Source organism: Nannospalax galili, unplaced genomic scaffold, assembly GCF_000622305.1.
Source record: "Nannospalax galili isolate Female #2095 unplaced genomic scaffold, S.galili_v1.0 scaffold525, whole genome shotgun sequence".
NCBI classification, from domain to species: Eukaryota; Metazoa; Chordata; class Mammalia; order Rodentia; family Spalacidae; genus Nannospalax; species Nannospalax galili.
This window is the reverse complement of record NW_008353937.1, coordinates 1,619,078-1,639,747: the sequence shown is the minus strand read 5'-3', so window position 1 is coordinate 1,639,747 and position 20,670 is coordinate 1,619,078.

Genomic DNA, 20,670 nt, shown 5'->3' with positions numbered 1-20,670 from the left:
ATGGCATCCCACTAATGAAATTTGTATGATGTTCCTATACAAGTGCTATAGGCCACTGGGAAGAGGGCCCCAGGTAAACTGTCATTGCCACAGCATACTCAGGACACATGACTAAGGACTTGTGACTCTTGATGTCAACTATGATCACCTGGAGGTGGATCATGCCCATCACTCCTCTCTCTGCTGTCCCTCCGAACCTTGTGTTTGGTGGGGGGGGAGGGGGGAGTTACCAGTATGGCCTCACCTAAGCATGGCAGGCTGTGCTCATCTACCTTGAAGAAACAGCATCTGTGGTAATCCACTTCACTTGACAATTTATTGCTCCTCCCCCCCTTCCCCCACACACATTCGTTTATTCAGACCTTTATTTTATTTTATTTTATTTTGGTCTTTTTTGAGACAGGGTCTCCCAGTAGCCCCAGCTGTCCTGGAACTCACTATATAGACCAGGCTGGCCAGAGATCCGCCTGCCTCTGCCTCCCAAGTGCTGGGATTACAGGCGTGTGCCACCTATTCAGCCCTTTATATCTGTTTGGGCTTTGTGGGTTTTTATGTTTGCTTTCGGAACAATCAGTAACTACCTTATCCATTTATTTCTTTTGGGAACAGTATTAATATCCAGAACATCTTTAAGTCTGATGCCATCCATTCAAAATCAGGCCCCGGGTTGGCATGAGTGAAGGGCAGCGCTGCCTCGTGGCAGGATGTTGTCCTGGTAATGTATGGCCCTCTCCCCTGCCGTGAAAAGAGCCAGGTGGGCAGCAGGCTGATGGATCTAGTTATGAGTGTGACGTCACTTCCACCTTCCCTGTCCACTGTGTCTATTTCCTTTTCTCTTTCAAACCCCCGTGCCAAGCCTTCAGGATGCGCCTGGAGTGGCTGCTAAATACCAGGTCGTGCCCCATCTGGTGGAGAACAGACAAGTAGACAGGTAATTATGACCGGGAAACCATCCAAGACATGTTGCCACAGAGGAGATGTCACGTTGAGTCTCAAAAAAGCAAGGTCAGGAAGGACTTCCCCGGCTGAAGGTGCAGCAAGGGGCAGAGGTAGAGGGCGCCATGTCTGGCGGGGAGACTTGCAGGCTTGATGGGATCATGAGAAGGGCAGACAAGATTTGTGTGCCTGCGTATGTGGCATGATACTGTGGAAAGATGTGAGCAGGAACCTGAGTTCACAAGGCCTAGCAACAGAAGCCCAACTGCCTGTGTTACACCAAGAGGGATTTTAGCAGAAAAGTCCTTGTATTGGATTCCCTTATCGCAAGAGGGAAAACACACAGGGCTTTATTCTGTCCTGTAAATAAAGTCCAGGGTAGAAAGAACTGAGCTCTAGACTTTCTGCGTTTCTACTCTGTTGTACATGACCTCCGTGTCAAGAGCTGCTCTGGCCCTTACCCACATTCCCTGAAGCAGGAAGGAATGAGAAGGGATTAGATGGTGCACAGTCCTGGAGGTCCCACCTGGTACTTCTCTGCATGTACTCCCCTAGCAGGGACTTAGCCACACGGTAACACCAGCTTCAAAGGAGACTGGGAAATGACTCTTTTCACCAGCAAACCTCAAGCGTAAGGAGGAAATGGGGAGAATGAAGCAAAGGAGGCACCCAGAGGATGTGCCACGGAAGGGTGAGAGATTCAGTGGGCCAAAGGGAAGCAGGAGAAAGAGACTGGGTATTGGGCAGGAGCATGGGGCCCCCCAGGAAGCAGGCAGGACAGTGGTTCAGGAAGGCCCCACCTTCACACCAAACGTGTTCCCTTACAGCCTTAGGTGCATCCAACACTACCAACTAAGGTCCCATGACTCCCCCTGACTTGGGGAGACTCTGAAAACTCCCCTTTGGTATCCTATCCAGACCCTGGGAACCTCAGCCTTGGTGGGGTGGAGGGCAGCAACACAGACAGACATCCCCGTGGACCCACCCTCAGATTCCCCTTCTAGAACATCTACATTTTGCGTGGTCCAGAGCCTTCTGGTCCGGGCTCCTGCTGATCCTCTCGCATTCTCCTCTACGCTCTCTCGCCATCTCTCTTTCTTCCAGACTTTTCTGTAATGTTCTCTACACTTACAAACAAGATGGCATTTTAATCAAAAGTCCTTTTGAGCCAGGTGTGGTGGCACACATCTTTAATCCTAGCAGAGGCAGGTGGATCTCTGTGAGATGATGAGGCCAAGCTGCTCTACACAAGGAGTTCCAGACCAGCTGGTGCTACGGGAAGACCCTGTCTCAAAAAAACAAACAAACAAAAAAATCTAAGCCTGGTGGCATGGGCCTGTAAACCCAGTTACTTGAGAGGCTGAGGCAGGATGATGCCAGATTTGAGGGGTCCCCAGGCTACATAGCAAGATCCATGCAAGCAGGGCAACTTAATCAAACCTGTCAAAGGGCTAGAACTATAGTTCAGTGGTAGAACACTTCCCTAGCATGTGTGAGGCCTTAAGTTCAATTCCTAGCACACAGTACTGGAGAGAACTGGGTGTGGTGATTCACCATGTCACTCAATGAGTGCCTACAGTCCCAGCCTTGGGAGCCTGAGTGGCTGATGCAGGAGGGTTGCTATGAGTTTGAAGCTAACCTGTGCTATATAGGGAGTTCCAGGCCAACCTGGGCTATGCACCAAGGCCCTGACTCAGAAAATAAATAAATTTTAAAAGGGACTAGAGATAAAGCTCAGTGGTACAGTGCTTGCCTAGCATGAGCAAAGGCCCTGGGTCCAATCCCTAATACTACAAGCAAAGCTCACTGTAGTCCCACGAAATGAGCTTCCTTCCAAGTGCCTACTCTCTGCTTCCTTTGCCTGTGTCTTGGTCGCCACCATTATAGTTTTTGCAGAGCTGCTAGTTAACCTGTGAGTTCAGATTCTCTCATTGTCCTTTTCCAGTTAGAAAGCATCATTTCCCCATTTTACAGATGAGAAAACCAAGGCACAGAGGGGCTAAGAGTTCACCTAGCATCAGCCCTTCTGCCTCCTGCCACAGGACTTCCCCCGGGGGGTGGGGGTGGCGCAGTGTGGGCCTGTGCGTTGTTCTAACCAGAAAGACCCCAGCAGCATGGCAGTTCTGCGTCTGGCATGCTGTCACACTTCATTACCATCAGTCTTTTTTCTGAAATTGCATCTATTGTTTGGCATGAGACCCTTTCTTTTCATCTCCAGCTTTGTGCTGTCACATTTAACTCTGAGGGCGATAAAGCCCTTTTCTGAGATGTTATCTAGCCAAGGCCAGTGGTTTATAACCTCCATCAGATAATTAATGCAATGACAAGCTGCAGACAGGGCACATGCCAGGGCAGCAGGGGCAGAAGGTGTGCTGAAGCTGCGGGGCAATTACAGGAGTGAGGTCTGCTCTGCCCCCAGAACACAGTGCTGCAGATGGCGGCTCAAATGTGCTCCACGTCCTGTCAACAGTGCTGGTAACCAGAGCCACCCAGAGGGGGACACTGAGGCTACTCAAGTGCATCTCTAAAGGCAGTCAGTGAGTCAAGCCAGCAGCAGAGATGTGAGGCACAGGAGTCCTGGGTTGCTCCACCAGAAGGGGACTACCCTGGAGCTGAGTACTGTGTCCATGGAGTTTGCTGCAGGTAGACCTGGAGTCACGGGAACTGTGCTGGGCTCAGGTCCTTCTGACCTGGCCCTGGACTTCTGAGACTCACTCAGCAGTCAGCATGACTGCCAGTGTCCACTCACCTGTCTCCAGGCCTCTTGAGAATCTAGGCCACCCACTGCAGTGGCATCCCCAGTCCCAACTCTCCTCAGCTCTCAGCTCCACAGCTCAGTCTACTAACCCACCCTCTGGCTTCTCTGTCCTGCCCCAGTTTCTCCTGCTGCAGCAAAGACCCTTGGTCCTTTTCTAGGCCTGGCTATCCTCCTCATCCACTGTCCTAGTTACTTTCAATTGCTGTGATAAAAACACTGACCAAAAACAAACTTGGGGAGGAAAGGGTTCATTTGGCTTACAGCACAGTCCACCATCGAGGGAAGCCAAGGCAGGAACTCAGGGCAGGAGCCTGGAGCACAGACCATAGGGATATGCTGCTTACTGACTTGCTCCCCTGTCCTGTGCTCAGCCTGCTTTCTCATACAACCCAGGACCACCTGCCCAGGGGTAGCACCACCCACAGTGGGCTGGGCCCTCCCACATCACTCAACAGTCAAGAAAATGACTCACAGACATGGCCAATCCAATGGAAGCAATTACACAATGGAGGTTCTCTCTTCCAAGGTGTGTCAGGTTGATAACTAAAGCTAGCCAGCACATCTGCCATTCTCCAGTCCACCCAGGAGTCTCCTTTTCCAAAAAGTCCCCAGCCTGGGCTCCATGCTGACCCAGGGTCCAGCTTTGTAGAGGTGGGTTTGCCACATGCTTTTGCTTCCCTCCCACCAAGCCCCTCTCCTAGTCAGGCTGTCCTGTTCCTGGGACCACTTCTGTCTCCCTGTCATTTACACCTGGCACGAGATGCCCGACACTCTCTGTCCTGAAAAACAGGCACAGTCTGCGGACAGCATCAAGTCCTTCTTACAACATCTGAGTCCACAGGGTTGGTAGCCAGTGTGATTGTGCTGAGTTTCAAACTGAGGTATGGCATAAAAAAAATGACTCACTGTGGTGTTCAGCAAATTAACAGAGTGGCATATGGAGCTTAAGGCTGCTCTGGGAGGAACCTGGTAAAGGCCAGAGGCTATTTCTTGTTGAATCCAGGGTTCACTGAATGATAAATGAAGGTTTTCCTAACAACCTGTTTTGCCACAGCTATGTATATATGTGTAACCTTTGACCTTGACTCTGTTCTGCATTTCTTGACTTATCTAAACTCTAAACTCCTTACAATAAGAAACAAAGAACTTATGCTCTCTAGAATTGGGACCATCAGTGGAGCTCATCATAAAGTTGTCAAGAGAGGTAAATAGGCCAGGTGTTCTGGCACACAGCTTTAATCCCCACACTTGGGAGGTAGAGTCAGGCAGATATCTGTGAGATGAGGCCAGACTGGTCTCCATAGGGAGTTCCAGGCCAGCTGTGGCTATAGGGACACACTGTCTCAAAAAGACCAAAATGGGGTGTGGGGGTAAATAGGGCTGGTGAGAGGGCTCATCGGGAATTCTAGCCCTGGTCTCACACAGTGAAAGGAGAGAATCGATTCCTGCACATTGTCCTCTGACCTCCACATACACACCATGGCCCCCATACAGACATACACACATGACAGCAAATAAACTTAATTTAAAAAAGAGAAGAGAATGGGATCTAGGTGTGGTCGCACATGCTGTAACCCTAGAACTAGGGAGGGAGGCCTGCACAGAGAGTTTGAGGCCAGCCTGGCCTACCTTATGAGATTCTGTTTCCAAAAAAAACCCACCAAAATCCAGGCGTGGTGGCACACTTAGGAGGCAGAGGCAGGCAGATCTCTGTGAGTTCGAGGCCAGCTTAGTCTACATAGTGCATTCCAGGGCTAGAGGGAGACCCTGTCTCAAAAAAAAAAAAAAATAAAACCCAAAAAACAACCAAGAGGGGCTGCAGAGACTACTCAGTGGGTTAGGATGCTTGCTTCACATGTATGAGAACCTGAGTTTGATCCCCAGCACCCACACAGAAGCAGGCATGACTGCGTGTGCCTGTAACTTTAGCATTGTGGGTGGAGGCTGTGATTCCCAGGAGCTCACTGGTCAAAATGGTGAGCTTCAGGTTCAGTGAGGGACCCTGTCTCAAGGGTGCAAGATGGGCAGTGACAAAACAGGACACCCAGCATCCTCTCCTGGCCTCTGGGCAGGTGCATAGGCACAATGACCATATACAGGCATACACATGCTCATACCACACACACACACACAGCTCCCACATGCATACATCACACACAGAGGTTTACACCAAATACACATGCATATAGCACACACAGGCACACACATGTATACATCACATATATACAGGCACGCACATCCATATACCACACACAAACATGCACATACCACACACACAGGTGCACAGATGCATACACCATACACATGCATATATCACACACAGGCAGACACATGTATACATCACACATTCAGGTATACGTATGCATACACCATCACACGCAGGCACACACATGCATCATAAACAGGTACACATATGCATACACCATACACACATGCATATACCACACACAGGTATACACATTAATGCATCACACACACATAGGCACTCACCACACACATGCATACACCACACACATGGGCATGCACATGTATTTACCACACACTCATAGGTACACACATGCATACAGTCACATTCAGATACACACATGCATACCACATACATACACAGGTATATACATGCATAAACCACATATACCACATAGGCACACATGTGTATGCACAACACACACATACATGCACTCACCGTGTATATACACAGGTACACGCTTGCATACAGCACACACATGCATAAGCCACTTATGCAGGTACACACATATACACACTTTACATACACAAATACACTTTAAAAGAACAAAACGGGGCTAGAGCTATGGCTCAGTGGTTAAGAGCATTGGCTGTTCTTGCGGAGGCCCCGGGTTCAATTCCCAGCACCCGCATCTAACAACGGTCCATAATGCCAGCTCCAGGGGATCCAGTGCCTTCTTCTGACCTCCGTGGGCATTGCAGGACACAGGGGCACCTACCTACATACAGGCAATAAACTCGTACACACAAGATAATAATAATAAATAAAATATAAAAAAGAACAAAGCAGCCAGGTGCGATTCATGCCTGTCATTCCAGCACTTGAGAAGCTAAGACAGGAAGACTACTGCAGGACACTGTTCAGAAACAGAGAACATAAACAGCAGTGTGTGTGTGTGTGTGTGTGTGTGTGTGTGTGTGTGTGTGTGAACAGCCGGTGTCCTATTCCTGGCACAGGAACACCTGGCCGGTAGGAAGCACTTAAAACGTTTTCCGAGTGGGAATAGGAGAGCGCAGATGTTACTGGTCATTATTCTACCGGAAATACCTGCCTTAGTCTGTAATCCAGCTATCGTGTCCAATAGAATGGCCAGCACTCTTTGAAATTCTATAAATGGCCTCTGTGGACACTCTATAGAAGTTTGTTTTTCTAAATTGGCTGTCCAGAGAGGCTGCCACTTGAGACTAAGGAATTCTGGGTTCACCAAGCTGGTATAATTACCACCTCCACTTGGAGAAAACCCAGGTGACTCAGAGAGCGGAAATGCCACCTATGCCTCAGGGACAGGAAAAGCTCTGGGCCACGGCCATCTCCCACAAGGCACTGGCTGTCTGGCTCTGTGTGCAAGCTCTAGCTGAGCTGTCTGCACCTCCCAGGAAAGGACTCAGAGCAGAGAGGTGAGCTTCTCCGCCCACCCCACCCCACCCGCTTCAGCCTCACATGCTGGCCTGCCAATGACAAATTTACATAGAGGTGACATTTAATCTGTGACAGGTGATCAGTAGTCTTCGCCTTGGCTCTCTGAGGACAAGGACAAAGCCTTGGGCTGACACAAATTGCAAAGCCAGCAATAAATCATTTTGTTTTAAAACAACAGTTTAGGAAAAGTCTTTGTGTCCTGCAGAATAACTGACAACAGAGGTGGGCTTCAAGGACTAGCAACACACGTAAGCCAGGTGTCACAAACCAACTGAGGTTTTGTGTAGGTGAAAGCAAAACTCCCTCCCACCTCTGCCCCCCATCAGTCTGCAAGAAGCAGGCCTAGAAAAGGCACTTATGACAAGGCTGCTTGTGATGAAGGATGCTCAGTTAGGGCCATGGCAGGCACCAGACATCAGTGAATGAGGCAATTTTGCTCTCCTAACAGCCCCATGAGTCTTTGCTTCTTTGACTCCCGTTTTACAGAAGAGGACACTAAGGCCAGAGACAGTCATTGGCCCAAGGGCTCACAGCTGTTGGCGCAGAGTCAGGGTTTGCAGTCAGGTGACCCAGGTCCTGACCACTGCTGCACTGGTCACAGCTTCTGTCCCTGAGTTCTATTCTGCAAAAGGTCTTCAGTCCTCAAAGCAAGGTGACATGAAACACATCAGTCTTGGATTCCTGTTTTAAGACAAAGCAATGGCTGGGAGGAAAGAGATAAAGTTATACTTTCCACAGCTTAGAGTTAGGCTGATCTTCCCATCGGTGTGTGATCCGGGTGAGAATATGGTACATCCTGAGAGAGGCCACGGGGAGGGTGGGGGAAGATCTGTTCCGGTCTGCACATTGGATTTGGAAATTACTAACTAGACAAGAAAATATACGAGTCATTGCAGACAAATTTAATCAACACAAGGAAACAGACCCAAAGGGGAAAGGGGGATGGGTAGCTTCAAATGAAAGGCAGGCCAAGGGCAGTCAGGTGGCAGACCTCACAGGAGAGCAGGCTGCCAGAGTCTCGGTGCATGCGCACATGTGGTAGGTCTTCCGATGCAGCTCTCTCTTGTCTGTAATAATGAAAGCCTGCTTAGTGAGTGGGTATGGCTAGCCAGGGAAAGAGCAACAGCCGGGAGAGACCAGCCAGGAAGGAAGCTGGGCTGTGGCCTTGGGAATGCGGAAGGCAGAGAAGGGGAAGGGATCCTGGAGGCCAGCAGATGCACAGCTCTAGGGTGTGGTCCAGCTTTTGGCCCTGAGCCTTGAACCTTAGTGTCTGGGTAGAAGATCAGGGTGCTGGCCCCTGGCAGCATCTCTCAGGGGAGACCGGCCATGTTCATACCCATAGTTACCTTTTAAGTGCAAAGGGTGCAGCTGAAGAATGGATGGGCTGTGGTGGGCTCAGTTCCAGTGAAAGTACCAGGGACTCCCTGGTTGTCCTCCTGGGGCCAGGAAGACCCAAGGAAACACTGGCCGCCCAGAATGTGTGGGGCTGTGCTCAGAGACTGGAAGGCGGCTGGGCCTGGCCACAACCACCACCCTGATGGATGGGCAGGGCAGAACTTCAGGAAGCTGAAAGAAGGCTGGGCAGTCCACATCTGGGGGAACTGGCAGTCACTATGGGGTTGGCTTCTGAGGCATGTGACCTGTACCGTCATGGAGGAAGCCAAGCTTAGAAGTGGGGCCCATGGCTGGGACAGCATGCTCGACAGCCGTCATGTTGAAATTCTTCATGCTTTGATCTTCCAATCTGTGTTTGGTAAGTGAACTCTGATGGGGCAGGGCTGCACATTCTAGAGCTCCAAAGCTTCAGTTCACACATATATATGACCCCCCCCCAATACCTCCTCGTTTCCCTGCCTCCAGGTTCCCTTGGGCTGTGTCCAGCCTCCCTCTTCCTATCTTTACCCATCCTGGGTCTTGGCAGAGAACAGGCATATACCCTCCAGTTTCTGAGGTGGGGCATGATAGTGGTTCTGCCCAGCCTTAGCTGATAACGCTGGCACCCCCACTCTAATCCAGGTCCCAATATATCTGGGTACATCTTTTGGAAGTTTCCATCCTGTACCTCCCCAGCCAAACACCACGTTTTCACTTTACATTGAGGCCCTAAATTGTGTAGGTGATCCATGTGGCTGGGACAATACCAAGGAACTGGAACCATAAACTGGGTTGTACCCAGCAGGAAGTGGCAGCTCCCTGGGCAACAGCTTGCCACAGGGACTGTGTGTTTCTATTTACTTATTATTTGTTTGTTTATTTATTTATTTATTTTTTGGTCTTTTTGAGACAGGGTCCCCCTGTAGCCCCAGCTGTCCTGGAACTCACTATGTAGACCAGGCTGGCCTTGAACTTACAGAGATCCACCTGCCTCTGCCTCCCAAGTGCTGGGATTAAAGGCGTGTGCTACCACACCTGGCATATTATTATTATTATTATTATTTTATGTGTATGAGTGTATTGCCTGCATGTAAGTGCACCTGTGTTGTGTAATGCCTACAGAAGTCAGAAGAGGGCATTGGATCCCCTGGAACTGGAGTTATGGATGGTTGTTAGCCACCATGTGGGTACTGGGAATTGAACCCAGGTCCTCTGGAAGAGCAACCAGTGTTCTCAACCACTGAGCCATCTTTCTAGCCCCAACCGTGTGTTTCTGAAGATATGCCATCTCAGCTCTGCCCACTGGTCTCTCTAGTCCCCTGTGCAGACGGCCTCGAGGAGGAGAGTGCATTGAAACTTCCTGACAAAGCAGGGCTGAACCAGGATGGAAAAGATTTTCTGGGCTAAAGAAAAAGCTTTGGCTAAGATTATTTTTCTTTCATTTATTTATTTATGAGTGTGTGCAGATCAGAAGATGACTTTCGGGAGTCAGTTCTCTCCTTCCATCATGTTAGTCCTAGGGGTTGAACGCAAATCATCAGGCTTGAAGGCAAGCACCTTTACCTGCTTGAGCCATATTGCCGACCCGTTTACTAAGATTCTCAAACTCAGAACCTGCCTGATGTTCTAGGGAACCCCAGGCGTGAGCAGCAGCTGTGTGACAGGGAAGGGCCCTAGGGGGTTTTATGTGACAAGGCCAGGCTCAGGGGCCACACTAGTGAGGCATCTATGTTTTTTGCTAGCTCCCAACTTAACCAGGTGGCCAGTCATGGAGGGCAAATGACCTAACTGAAGCAAGGAACTTCCTTGAGGTTTCACAGCATTTCCTTTCCGTACAGGTGAATTGTATCACACAGAAGAATTTTGTCTCGTTGTGGAAGTATTTGAGACAACATCCACTGGGGGATGGAAGGGCGCTGGGCTTCAGGAAGAGGTTTCCTTTTCCTCTGGGAACTGCTTCCTCCTAGTTACACTGTATTGCTGTGCTAAAACACTGATGTGAAACAACTTGGGGGAGGAAAGGATATATTTCACCTTATAGCCCACAGTCCACCATGGAGGGAAGCCAGGGTAAGAGCTCAGGGCACGAACCTGAGGCAGGAACTGAAGCAGAGACCACAGAGGAACGCTGCTTACTGGCTTGCTCCCCTGGCCTGTGCTCAGCCTGCTTTCTCATACAACCCAGGACGACCTGCCCAGGGGATGCACCGTCCACAGTGGGCTGGGACCTCCTCCCACAGCAACAATCAAGAAGATGTCTCACAGACATGCCCAGAGGCCAATCCAGGAGAGGCAATTCCCCAACTGAGGGTCACTCCTCCCAGGAGTGTCAAGTTGAGAACAGAAGCATCCGCAACAGTAATTAACTAGATGAATCACTGTGACCAACAGAGGTGAAAAGAGGACCCCTTACAGATCATTTATTTATTTAATCTATGTGTGTGTATGTATGATGTGTACGGGGGCGTGCCACAGTGTGCATGTAGAAGTCAGAGGACAACCTGTAGGAGTCAGTTCTCTCCTACTATGTGAGTCCCTGGCATCGAACTCAGGTCTTCAGGCTTGGTGGCAGGCACCCTTACCCAATAAGTCATCTTGCCAGTTCCTCAAACGAACATAAATAACACAATGCATCAGTTTATAGCTCCGCAGGCAGAAGTCCCGTACAGGTCTCACGAGCTAAAGTCAAGGTGGTAGCAGGGCTACATTTGTTCTGGAGTTCCCAGAGGAGAGGCTGTTCGCTTGCTTCCTCTAGCTCCTAAGCGCTACCTTCATTCATTCTCTGGAAGCCCCCCTCCCCATCTTCAGAATTAAGCAGTCAAGCTTCTGCCTACCATTGTGTTCATTACCAACCTCTTAAGGGTATCTCTTATATGGGATACCTTTGTGAGAACCCTTCTGATTATGTTAGACCCACTAGATAATCCAGTGTCACTACCCATCTCAAGATTGTTTTTGACAGTGCTGGAGAGATGGCTCAGCCATTAAGATCACTGGCTGCTCTTGCAGAGGACCTGGGTTCGGTTCCCAGCACCCACATGGCAGCTAACAACCATTCATAACTCCAGTTCCAGGGGATCCAACACCCTCTTCTGACCTCCTTGGGTATTGCACAACATGGGTACACTTACAGGCCAAACACTCACACATAAAATTTAAAAAAAAAAAAAAATATTTTTAAAAAATATTTTTGAGGCATAGTTTCATGTAGCCTAAATACACTATATAGCTAAGAATGACCTCGAACTCCTGATCCTCCTGCCCCCATCTCCCAAGTGCTGGGATGACAGGCATGTGCCACTGTGCTGGGATGTATGCAGTGCTAAGGGACCAAACTCAGAGGTTTGTGAGTTAGGGAAGCATTCTGTCAACTGAACTATCTCATCTCCTATCTCAAGACTTTTAATCATGTTATGTGAACTTCTCCTGGGGAAGCATGAAGAAACATGTCTTTGCTTCAGACAAGGCACCAACATGACTGAAGTAATCATTCTAAGTCTAGCTTGATGAACCAATGAGTTTATTGGACTTGTTTACAGGAGCATATGTAACCCCAAACAGCTGCATCACTGAAATATCTCACCATATGAGGTGACAACTTCCCCATAACTACATAGATAGAGGCACCCGTTCAGTAACTTCTGAGAGCACATTGCAGCTGGGGCGGGGTTGTATAAAGCTGGCAGGAGGCCCAGGAAGGAGTTTCTAGAATATCAGGTGATGGTCTAATGACCCTTCACTTCCCTTCACTTCCTCTTCCTATGAACGACTATTAGCACAACTCCTTTAAAGTAATCCCAGTTCCGACTAAGATGATAATGGCTGTTAAACTTTGAGGACAGTGATCTACCACAAATCATTTCTGCAAAGTCCGTTTTGCTACAAAAGGTCATATACAGGGTCCATGGATCAGGGACCATTACTCTGTCTACCACACAAAGCACTACAAGTCAAAGTATCGTCAGAGACACTCAGAGAAGTGAAATAAAGGCAATTAGTGGCTCCAAGAAGGGACAAGTGGCATTTGTGGATCTGGGGCCCCTGTCAAGCAGGTGGTACCTGAGCTGAGATGGCAGGATTGTACCAAGCATGTAGCAGGCCAAGGCCTACAGCACCAGGGAGGTGGAGAGCACATACCAGACACATGCATCATGTTCCCTGCATGCCTCTTCCCTTCTGATGGGCACCGTATTAGGTGGTCATCAAGCAAGATGGCCCGGACATCCCTAAAGCCCCAGCTGGTAAAATCCGGGCAGGGAGGCAGCTCACACTGGAACACAAAATGTGGTCTAATCATAGCCAATTGCCTGGCTGGCCAGCAGCTGATCTACCCCAGGAATTTGAACTGGTAGACATGGAGAGAGACTGGGAGCTGGTGGTAGAGGCTAGAACTAAAAGGACACAGGGAAAGCCAGCCCTGAGGCAACAGAAGCCAGAAGGCCCAGGGGAGGTAAAATTCTCAATCTGCCTGAAGAAGCCATGAGTCAGCTGGAGGTATAGGAAGGTCAGCTGTGAGTCAGCCCTGTCCCCAGGCCTGCTGATGGCAGACACAGAGGTTGGGAAGCTGGGAGGAGTCAGGGAGACACTGAGTCACCGTGAGTCCTGCTGCCCATGAGGCTAGAAGCCCTGGATGACCCACACCCTGAGGCTCTTCCCTGGTGCATCCTGGCTGTACCATGTCCCAGTCCTGGTTCCAATCCAGGGAACCCAGTAAGCACAGAACACTAGAAAAGGACCAGGCCTGCAGCAGGGGCAGGGAGCAGACATGGACAGGTCCAGCTCCAGCTCACCTCCTAGCTCCTTTCTCTCAGACATGTCCCTCACCAGTTCCTTCCCATGGCTACCACTTGCCTCCCTGCCCACCCCTGTGGTCCAACTGCTGTTATCTCTGTGGACTAAGTGGCACAGCACCTGCCAGGATTGAGCAGTGCAGTGATTGGCCCACTCAGCTTTCCTCACATAAGCTGAAGTGGGCTGGTAGAGCTCATTACAGGGACTCACTGGGAACTGCAGAGGCACCTGGAATCACTGTCTCTGGGCACAGTACAGGTAGAAAGTTGAGCTGGGTCTCTCCAACTGACCTGCCTTGGATCACTCTTAATTTCAGGACAAATCAATTCATTAATCATGCAATATTATTAGTGCTGATACGAAGGCTGGGAGGGAGCTAGCTGCATGTATGTGCATTACATGTGATACGTATATTACATGCACAGGGCTGCGAATTATGTACGTCAGTTCAGATACTATTAAGCATTCTAAGAGAGTGAAAACAGGCTGGACATATACCCCAGTGGTACATCCCCAGTACCATCAAATCAAAAAAACATACCACGGGAACAAAAATAGAGCCTTGTAATGGCAAGGGGTAGATATGAAGCCAGGAAAAACCTCTTGGATATAACTTCTGAAGAGCTAAAACCAGAATGCAGGGCTAAAGAGATGGCTCAGCAGTTAGCGCACTGGCTGTGCTTGCAGAGGACCCGGGTTCAGTTCCTAGTACCCACATGACAGCTAACAATCATCTGTAACTCCAGTGCTAAGAGATCCCATGTCCTCTTCTGGCTTCTGTGTGCACTGCATGCACAGGTGCACTTACATACATGCAGGTAAAACACACTAAATAAAAATAAATAATTATAAAGCAAAAATAAAAAATAAAACCAGAATGCTGTGAGGAAGCCAGTTGTGGGGGCCCTGTGATGAAAACTCTGACAGAAACTGTTTGGTGTGTATCCAAACACCGTTGGCATTTAATTCCTGGCAGTGGCTTCAAGACAGTGGTGGAAACTGCCTAGAAAAATTTCACAGAGCATTACACTGTGATAGGCAAACACCAAAAAGAGACGTGCAGTTTTAAGACCAACTGACCGACAGTTGACCACCTCCTTTGGCCTATGAAGAATTCTAAACTTGGCCCGTGTTCTCTGTTCTTCATTCTTCAAGGCGGACCGTTTAAGCCCAGGTGGGTTCTTGGAGGTTTTACAGTCAAGTTAAAGGGAGAATAGAAAAGGAGAAGAAAGGGGATTTGGGAGAGTCATACAACTGCTGTCAAGGGTTGGGGAGTGAGAGGGGAAAACCAGGCACTAGGATTGGAAATTGCTGATGGGTGGTAAGCTGTGCTCTGTGGCCCTGACAATTCGGGAACTGGACCTTATGGGTCTGTGTCGTAGCATCACATCTACTGTGGTGAGTTGTTCGTCACTGTAATAAACCACCTGAGAAAATTAGCTTCAAGGAGAAAGATAGTTTTTGTCTCATGGTTTTGGAAGTTTCAGGAGTTTTAGTCCATGGTCCCTTGGCCCTGTCACTTCCAGACTGTGACGAGGCAGAAGGCGTCATGGCAGAAGGTACAGCAGAGGAAAGATGCTTACCACATGGCAGTCAGAGAGCAGAGGGAGAGAAAGAGAGAGGGAGCTGGGGACAGTTATACCCTTTCAGGCATACCCCTAGTGGCCCACTTTTTCCAAGGAGGCCCCGTCTGGTTTCCACCACCACCCTACAATGGATTAGGAATCCGTGGATGGGTCAATCAACTAGTGAGATCAGAGACCCATGATCCAAGCTCTCCTGAAAGCCCATCTGCTGGCAACCAAGCCTTAAATACGTGATCCTCCAGGGACTCTCCAGATCCAAACTATGACATATGTAGCCAGCTGTGTGGTGACGTGTTTCGTGGTTTTGGAATCCAAATTCACAGTACACAGTGCTCTGGAATCATTCAAACGCCCTTCCTGGTTTGGGCTAAGGCCCTTAGTCCTGTGACCTGAGCAAGTGACTTTATGCTGCAGAGCTTCATTTGTAAGAGGATGATTATCTTTTTTTTTTTGGTTTTTTTGAGACAGGGTCTCCCTGTAGCCCCAGCTGGCCTGGAACTCACTATGTAGACCAAGCTGGTCTCGAACTCACAAAGACCCACCTGCCTCTGCCTCCCAAGTGCTGGGACTAAAGGCGTGCGCCACCACGCCCGGCGATTATCTCTTTTTATTTATTTATTTTAGTATTTTGCCTGTACATATGTAAGTGCACTCCTGTCGTGACAAACCATCTAGTCAACAGTGTCCTGTGGAGGTGACAAAAACAAGGGTGCATCGGCAGTCTGTGGAAAGGGCTTTCTTGTCCTGTTCACACCAGGTGTCACAGTTAGACTTCACAGGGGTCACAGGTCCTGTTGATTTGATTTACCAGCGGAAGACTAACAGCTGAGGTTTCTGATTCTTAGTTAAGGAGAAAACTCTAAGAGTTGGTATCCTAGTTTGTTTCTCCATTGCCGTGACAAAATACTCTGACCACTACCAACTTGGGGAGGAAAGAGTTTATTTTATCTTACATCTCCTGGGTCATAGTTCATCAGGGAGCCCAAGGTAGGAACTCAGGGCAGGAACCTGGAAACAGGAGCTGGAGCACAGGCCATGGAGGAATGCTGCTCACTGGCTTGCTTAGCAGACCCCTGCTCAGCCTGCTTTTTATGCAACACAGGCCCACCTGCCCAGGGATGGCACCACCCACAGTGGGCTGGGCCCTCCCACATCACTCAATAATCAAGAAGATGTGCTCCAGACATGGCCACAGGCCAGTTCAATGGAGGAAATTCCATGATTGAGGCTCCCTCAACCCAGGTGTGTCAAGTTGACACTAAAGCTATCCAGCACAACTGACCCCTTGTCAACTTGACACAAAAACACATCACTATTAGACCAGAACCTTTCCAATTCTTGTCCCCAAGATATGATGTTACTATCACAACATAAGACAATACAAACTTAAAAGCCCCACAGTCCTTCAAAAATACAAACACTTAAAGCTGGGCGTGGTGGTGCACGCCTTTAATCCCAGCACTCGGGAGGCAGAGGCAAGCAGATCTCTGTGAAGTTCAAGGCCAGCCTGGGGCTACTGGGAGACCCTGTCTCAAAAAAAGACCAAAAAAAAAAAAAAAAAAAAAAACCAACAAAAAATACAAACATTTAAAAGTCCATAGTCTCTTTTAAAAAGTCTCTTAACTGTGGGCTTCTATAAAATCCCAAACAAGTACTATCTTATTTCAAAGGGAAGAATAGGGCACACCTAAGCAAAAACCAAAGTCCAGCAAAGTAGCTCAAGGCTGGACATCTGGGATTCATTCACCATCTTCTGGACTCCAAAGGGTACTGGCAGCTCCACTGCTCTGACTCTGAGGTCCACAGCACACACATCTTGTCTCAAAGACCCAGGCCAGCTCCATTCCACACCTATTGCTGTCCTTGGTGCTCGGCCAGCTCCATTCCACACCTATTGCTGTCCTTGGTGCTCGTCCCACGGTCCTGGCATCTCCAAAAAGCTGGCGTCTCCACTGAAACTTGAGGCAAGCTTGCCATGTGAGACAGCACAGGAAGGCATCCAGTGGAGACCATGTGCAGTGAGCAGGGCTGCAGGACAGAGGGAAAGGCAGACAGGACATCCATGTTGGTGTATTCCATAGGACATAGAAAGAGCTGATTCTATTTTGAAATTAAGTGAAGTTGCTGAAGGGATTTGAACAGAGATTATGTAATTTATGTCATCTGGGGACTGGGAAAATGGCTCAGTTGTTAAAAGGTCTGCCATGCAAATATGAGGATCTGAGTTAATCTCCAGCACCTGCATTTAAAAGAAAAAAAAAAAGCTGGGGCTGGAGATGTGGCTCAGCGGTTGGCTGCTCTTGCAGAGGACCCGGGTTCAGTTCTCAGCACCCACATTGGCTAACAATAACTCCAGCTGCAGGGCATCCAACATCTTCTTCTGACCTCCATGGGCATTGCATGACACAGGTGTACTTACATACATGCAGGCAATATACTCATATACATAAAATAAAAATAATAAAATTAAAAAAAAACAATAATAAAAAATGTCATCTGGGCTAGTGCAAGGAGACTTACTGGTGGGGGGCTTGCAAGCATAGAGCCAGCAGTAGGCTAGGTAGCCCTCCATCTGGCTTCTGCCCCACTGGCTTGTGCTGCTGAGGCCCTAGCAGCTGCCCTTGCCCAAATTTGCACTGTGCCTCTATCCGTATCTTCTCTAGGCAAGAGGCCTAGACATCTCTTATTCTTCCCCCAGCCTCTGTCGTACAAGGTGTGGGAGCCCAAAAGGGTGCTCTCCCACACTCCTCAACCTCCTCTATTCCATCTGCAGCGGCTCTTCCCACCGCCCTACTCTGAGGCTCTAGATGAGCGCTGCAGAAGCCGACAAGATGCATGCTCGGCTCCCTTGCACACAGAAATACCATGGCAACGGCAACTCCGTGACAACAGCAAAGGAAGCCAGACTGGAAGTTGCCAGCCCAGAGCGGCGACCATCTGGGAGGCCACCCCTCCAAACGTTGCCTGTTCTGAGAGCTCATCTCAGTGAGGCTTTCAAACATAGCAGGAGTGACATCTAGGCAGCACAAGAATAAACAGTGGTGAACACAAAACCCCTCTCATGTCCATTTTTCCGCCCCGATATAAGGAAGACAATGAGTCAAGGAGACCCTAGATTTCAGTGGGCGGGCACAGTAACAGAAGATTCTGGTCAGCACAGGGAGGAACCTTCATAGAACAAAGGGCCCAGTGTGCATAGACCCATGGCTCCAGGTCTACTCCCCACACAGTTCCTTTAAAAGAAGGTGCGCGTATTGTAATCAGTGACCTCATAAACTGAACCCTCTGGGAAATAGGTCCCCCTGAGCTTGCCTTTCCTTCCAAGGACAATAGTTTCCTTAGGGAATATGCAACATCTGCTAGGAAGCTTGGAAGGCCTTTCACATTTAGTTTGCGAAAAAATTAGCAGACTCAACTAAGACCATCAGAGAGATGGCATGTGCCCCAGGGCATGAGGAATAGGGAGTTGAAGCAGGTGTGATCTTTGCTAAGGAGTCAAGATAGAGATGTTGCTCCAGGTGCTCCTGGGGAGTCTTGCCATGGGCAGGGGGCAATGGCCTGGGAAGAATGGAATCCACCCAGTCCTGGGAAGGTGGGAGCAAGGCGTGGACTCAGCCAGGACTGCAGCTGTGGTTTGCCTCTAATCATGTCAGCAGCTCCTTGTCCCCACTTCGTATCTCCCATGCAGCTTTCCTGGAGCCCTTAGCCTGGTACACAGGTGCAGAGCCTGCTCTGGGTGTCTCCTGCATTCTATGTCAAGATGCAGGCTGCTGGGCCTCTGTTTGCCTCTTGCACAGAATCGATGAGAACACAGCCATGTCAGCCATTTGGGGGTTGGCCAAGGCATGGGGCAGGCAGGGTTTTGAGAGATCTACAACTAGAATAGAGTCTAGTGGGAGCCACCTAAGAGCGTCAAAAGTGGGTGGGGCAAGTTTCAGTAGCCAAGAACCCAGTGCTACGGTGAACCCATGAGTCAAGGGTGGGCAGAGGCCAAGCCAGTTCGACTGTCCAGGGGATATTGTTTGCTTTCACCTGCTGCCTAAATGCATGGATGTGCTGAGGGGACACTGGGAATGGGCATAGGTGTGGGGTGCAGGGGGGCTGCACAAGTGGTAGTGGTGGACTTAAGAAAGAGTGGGATTAGAAGAAGCCAGGAGCCATTTACAGAGCAAAGCCAGTGAGTGTTGTAAACGGAAGTGGCACTTGAGGAGACAGGGGTCTGAGTGATGGGCACCCATGGGTCAGAGCTCAGGAAAGAGGCCAGGCTAGACAGGTTGCCTGGGGGGCTGTCAGTCTTCAGAGACCTTGTCAGATAGTCTTTTTCTTTTTTTTCAGTGCTAGGGATCAAACTTAGGATCTTACAGATGCTCAGCAGACCCTCTCCTATTGACCTCCATTCTTAGCCCTCTTTTTACATTTTGAGATAGGGTCTTACTAAGTTGCCTGGGCTGGCCTTGAACTTGCCATCCTCCTGCCTCAGCCCGCTGTCTAGCTGGGATTACAGGCCTGCCTCACCAGGCTACCTTGGGCATGCTTGGCTCTGTGGACACTTCTCTGTTGCCTGCCCTGCCCCTTGGGATGACTTTAGCTATTCCTGCCTCATGTCCCCAAGGTCTGCTTAGTGCTATACCTGGCTGGCCTGGGTTTCCTTCCTGCTTTCGTTCTTCACCAAGAGCTCCAGGAAGTCACAGACTACACCCCATTCCGTTCTTGGCTAGGACCATCGGCCCCCTGAAGGCGTGCGTCAGAACTGCCTTAGAACCCAGACGCCTCTTCTCCTCTGTTTCCCACCCTCCAGTCAGTAGCAGATCCCATCTGTTCTTCCTCCCTATGTGAGCTGAATCCCACAAAAGAACTGTTGGAGCCCTGACTCCCAATGTCTGCCAGTCCTTGCTTAGAAACAAGGTCTCTGACTTATACTCAGCCTCCCCTAACCTAGAATAATTAGTGCTTTTATAGGACCAGAAGACATATGGATACTACGTGACAGAGGAGGCAGAGATCACAGTGAGCATCTGGGACAGAGGCCAGAATGGTCCTCCTGCTCTGGAGGCTCTGGCAGCGTAGTAGACTCCTGGCCTCCAGACTAAGCAGTCAATGTCTGCTGGTTAAGCTGCCTGCCTGGTCTAATGCATTGTTTCTGTAGCCCAAGGAAACTGACTTCCAAGGGCCACTACCCTCTCCCTGACAGGCCCTCTCCTCTGTCTAGTGCAGGCTTTCCTCCTCTCTTTCCTTTTCATCCCAAGGGACAATGTACTGGGTAGCTTTAGTTCCAACTTGACACACCTAGATAGAGGGAGCCTCAACTGGGGAATTGCCTTCATTGGACTGACCCCATGTCTAGGGGGTAGATTCTTGATTGTTGAGTGATGTGGGAGGACCCAGCCCTGGGCAGGTGGTCCCGTATTATATAAGAAAAGCAGGCTAAGGCTGGGTGTGGTGGCGCACACCTTTAATCCCAGCACTCGGGAGGCAGATGCAGATGGTTCTCTGTGAGTTCAAGGCCAGCCTGGTCTACATAGTGAGTTCCAGGACAGCTGGGGCTACAGGGAGACCCTGTC